This window comes from Meles meles, unplaced genomic scaffold, assembly GCF_922984935.1.
Source record: "Meles meles unplaced genomic scaffold, mMelMel3.1 paternal haplotype, whole genome shotgun sequence".
NCBI lineage: Eukaryota > Metazoa > Chordata > Mammalia > Carnivora > Mustelidae > Meles > Meles meles.
Genome location: NW_025721608.1, coordinates 226,721 through 231,576, shown reverse-complemented (window position 1 = coordinate 231,576; position 4,856 = coordinate 226,721).

The window sequence follows — 4,856 nt, the reverse complement described above, 5'->3', positions numbered from 1 at the left end:
AGGTCTGCCAGTTATAATGTTGTCCAAGAGGGGGCAACCAAGGAAAGAGAGGAGATATCCTGGTTCCACAGAATCAATCCCCCGATCCCTCTGTGTTTGGAGCAGCTGTCATGGGTCTGGGATTGCTGGGGAACTGCAGGGAGAGATGGCCCACCACCTCCCCATAGCCATGTCTCCCCAGTGACTGAGATGACCTTCCCAGGGACATGTTTCAAGCTAATACAGCCCCCTCTGTTTCCATAAGTGTTACAGAGGTTGAATGGAGACAGGAGCACAGGAAATTCTCCCAGTGCCCTCAGCTGTTCAGGGCAGCCCTGGGCAATGTCCAGTGATATGGTCACTGAATCACAGGATTCCTGCCTGAGGAATGGCAAGGAATGCCTGAAGCTGGAAGGGAATGGATGGGGCAGGGGTGTGTGTAGGGCCCTGGGCAGGCCTGAGGAACTTTTGCAGTTTGGGCATGACTGGGGAGTATGGAGAATGGCTAGGGTTGTGTGTCAGAGAGGTGGGTTTGTGAGAGGAGTTGTGACTCCCTGGCCCTGCTCCCAAGAAGCTCTGTGCTATGCCTCGATGAAAGCTGGTAAGAGGTAGAGTGGACCTGGGAGAGCAAGTGTGTGAAGAAGGTCCAGAAGCCCCTTCACACAGGCCTGGAGGACCCTGGCCCGTGACTGGGGATCTCCAGGGCTGCTGCATGGGGGTGTTCTTTCCTTGGGATCATGTCCATAGGTCCAACTCGGCTGGGGTGTGAAGGCTGGCAGAAGCTAAGGGACATAGGAGCCTGTATACTGAACCCAAGGGAACTTTCCATTTCCTTCTCCAGCTCTGGGAGTCCCCTTGAAGGTACAGCAGCTTGGATAGAACAGAAAGGTTTGGTAGTGGACGTTATGAGGAAAAGAGTTTACTTGTCTTCCACATCCTGGCTCCCAATAGAACATAGTGTCCTGGTTCTCTTGTACAGGAAAGGGTGGCTGGGGCCACCAAGTCATGACCATGACCAGGTCTGGGCCCATGCCAAGAAAGATCCAGAATCTCTTGTGCACCATTCCCGAAAGGTCATGAGTAAAGAGACCAAGCTTTGACATGTAGCAGCGGCAAAGGGAGCCAAGATGGGAAAGATCCTTAAAATAGCCGCCCAAGGAGTTGAGTGGTGATCACAAACCCAGCCTACCCTAAAGGCCCATGGACACAATGTCTGTTCTTTTCATTCAGAAACTATGAAATGAGCAAGTCATGCCTGTTACCAATGCATCCCTTTCCTTTGTGGTTTTTATACACCTTCTTCTTTCTCCAGAGCGGCAGGGGCAACCCCATGTTCCCAGGAGCGTGTACCAATGTTCCCTTCCTCTGTGCGGTTCCCTACCTGAAGAGACTTCGCCCTCACTGCTGGAGTCATCGATGCTCTCTACATGAAAATCTGTAGGACCTGAATCAGGAACAATGTTGTTATGAGAGAAACTGCCTCACCCATTCATCCCAGTTCTTTTGAGATGTCTATGGGCCGTGCAGCATCTGCCTGACTCTTTTGCTCTTCTGTCAGATGTTCATGGGACTGGTGGACCAAGAGCCCTTCAAGGAGACAGGGATTGGAGTTTCATCCCTTCTAATGAGACCAGGATGCTTCAGCAGTCACCTCAGTGGCAGTTCTACATGCCCATGACTGCTCTCCCCTCTCAATGCAACCATCTACTCCAGTCATTATGGAACTCTTGATGTGTGGCTAGTGGGAATGAGCAACTGGACATTTTCTTTTCATTGATTATTTCCCTATAGTTCATTGAGATGATAAATGACTTTGTAAAATGGATTGTAGACAGTCTTTCCTGGTTAGCTCAGCACTAAAAACCAACCAGGAGCGAGAGACAAGCTCTGCTCTCCCGCATATTTCTTCAGTCTTGGTGGCTGGCCTGACAGGGCCATTGATACGTAAGACGTTCCTGGGCTCATGCACACCCACCAGGCACTGTTGGAGGCCTTTGGACCCTAAGAGATAAAGGTGAACCCCCAGTTCCTAGAATAAATGGGGAACAGATTCAGTGCAGCACTGACCAAAAGCACAATGTGATGTTCTCAAAATGGAGAAACTGCTAGAATAGATATGGAACCACAAAGAACACAAGGAGTCAAAACATTTCTGAATATGAAGTAGGTGGTGGGTCTCTAGAAGCTGACCTTCCAATACACTGCATCACTCCCCTGAGCCAACAGGATGGTGCTGGCATAAAAATAGGCAGGGGCACTTGGGAGCGAAATAGAAATGCCCAAATAAAGGTGCTCATGTTGGCATCACGATGCTTGAGAAGAGGACCTCCTAGAAAAAGCATCCTCTTCTAAAACAGAGAACAGAATGAAAAGGCAGCCCACAGATTGGAGACACCATTTGCAACCCTTATTTCAGGAAAGGTGTGTTCACTGACAAAAAGGAAAAACAACAAACAAAACAAAAACAAAAAAAGAACGGGATTTCACCAAATGAAAGAATCAAGAAAAAGACTTGAATAGACTGTACTGCAAAGGGAATGAATGACTGGCCAAACAGACGTATGAAAAAATGCTCAACATAAGGCATCATGAGGGTAATGTGAACCCAAAGGATGCTGAGCTGTGTCATTGTCTGTTAGGGTAGTGAGGACCCAAATCAGGAATTCAAGCCCAAAACCCATGTCAGAAGGACGCAGAAAATTTGAGATTTTCTAGGCAATTAGTGGAATGCAGAATGGTGCAACTACCCAGGAAGAGCCTGTTGAGAGTCCTCAGAGAGCAGCGAAAGGTACTCCCGTGGATCCCGCACATGCGAGTGAGGAAAAGAGATGTCGGAAAATAAGATTCTGTCAAATATGTGTCTTGTTTGCTGCAAAAGAACCATGAAACCTTGACTTGGCTCTGTTTCCGTTCCCAGGAACTGAACTCTCTTGACTTGTCTATTGACCCAAACCTTCTGAAGAAAAAAAGCCCCTCTTGCATGGACAGATGGCTAGGGAAATGTGTGGTGATTGTCCTGTCACACCTGTTGAGGTTTGAGGTTCTCTTTCACCACTTTTCAATGCACAGAGCACCCCTCGTTCCTGCAGGGAGAGTGCCCAGGTCCCTACAGTGATGCTTAGTCCCTAAAGACCACCTTTTGGGCCCACCTCAGAGGGCCCCAGCTAGGACCAGTGGTGGGTGTGTGATTTCCCATGGGAGAAGGCCAGTTTAATTCTTAGACACAGTATCTTCAGGGAAATGGTAGATCTCCATGGAGAAACATGGAGTGAATTGGCCCAATCTATTTCTGGCCACTGCTCCTTTGTCAGGGTCTTCCCCAAATGGGGTGTTGCACGAGGCTGCCCCAGAACCGCCTGCAGAAGGAAGGAGTCTGTCCCAGCACTCAGTGCTTCCTATGAGGTTGGGGAGATGCATCGTGGGGCCTCTGATGCAGAGATATGTGTGTGAGTGATGTGGCAAGAGGGAGGTACTGTGACCATTCATGCCCGAGACATAACATAACGTGAGAGACCCATGGACACTGACTCAGTAAGAGGGATTGGAAAAGACACACTTGTTTCTTTGGGGCACAGTTTCACCCTTCCTAGTTAGCGACGCAATCTGTTTTCTAGGGGAATTGATGTGCATTTGCAAGGAAAGAGCACCTATTTAAATTGTAGGTGTTGAAGAGTTTTCACATGCATGGATGTTCATGACGTGATGATGATGGGAAATTTCCCTGAGAAAGTGGACACCATTAATCACCATGTTGAAGGGAACAGACATGTACGAGAACATACCATTCACCCAACAGACACACACACACCAACCCTGAGAACCACAGCACATGGGTTCCCATGAAAACACAACACCTGCCCAGCACCCAATCCTATAGCACCTAAGATCAGCACGGTAGCTTCTGGGGGCAGGGACAAGAGGCCTCGGTTCTCAGTCTGGAACATGACCCTTAGTCTCCTTGCAGCAGGATCTGGATTCTGGGTGGCTCTCAAGATGGAGCCTGCAAGGAAGGCCCACCTTGCCCATTGTCCAGGTTGTTCCAAACCAATGAGTGACTCTAGAGTACAGCATACTTACGACTCTCCCTTTCTAGCAGGGCTACCTGCGATTTCAGAAAAGAAAACATTATGGACATCAAATCATGCCTTGTCCTGTGTGCACAGCGCTTTTGTTCTCTTGGCGATGGGCAAGGCCATAGGCATTGATATGGAATCTACCTAGAGGTTTCATGCCCTGGGTCCATTGGACAAAAGAGGTTCAAAGGCAGTGCAAGTAGTACCCATGAAAAGGATCACTCCCCTTTTGACTGTAACAGAACCTGCTGTTTCCTGCAGGGTCTTTGGAATCGGGTATCCATGGGTAACAGTCTCTCCCTCAATGATCTCCCCACCAAATAGATTGTACATGCTGAGGTGTTTGGATATGATTTCGAATATAAGAGAAACAACGGATGCTGTACCTCACATGAAGAAAGGCTAACTTACCACCTTGATGGAAAATGGGGCCTCTCCCTCTGTGCTGTCCACGTCAAGGCCATTGCACAGGCTAGCCAGGGCATCTAGATAGATACACACAGAGAGCGTCGGGACACTGACGTGGCTCTTTGGGAATCACTCAGGGAGCTTTGCTTGCTGTGCACGTGTGGACAAGTATGTGGAGGTGGGGAGCTAATCAGTATGGACTGAGCTGCAGTTGGCCCTTCTTGGATGGAGGATGAAAGGTCCTGGAGATGAGCAGGGATGTAAATAGAAACTCTGCCTCCTATTGGAGCTACAGGGTATGGAGTAGCTGTGAAATAGTCCATCTCAAAAGCACACCTATTCCCTGCACCCAAACCTGCACCAGCTATAGGCAGCAGAGCCATTTCCGGGGACAGG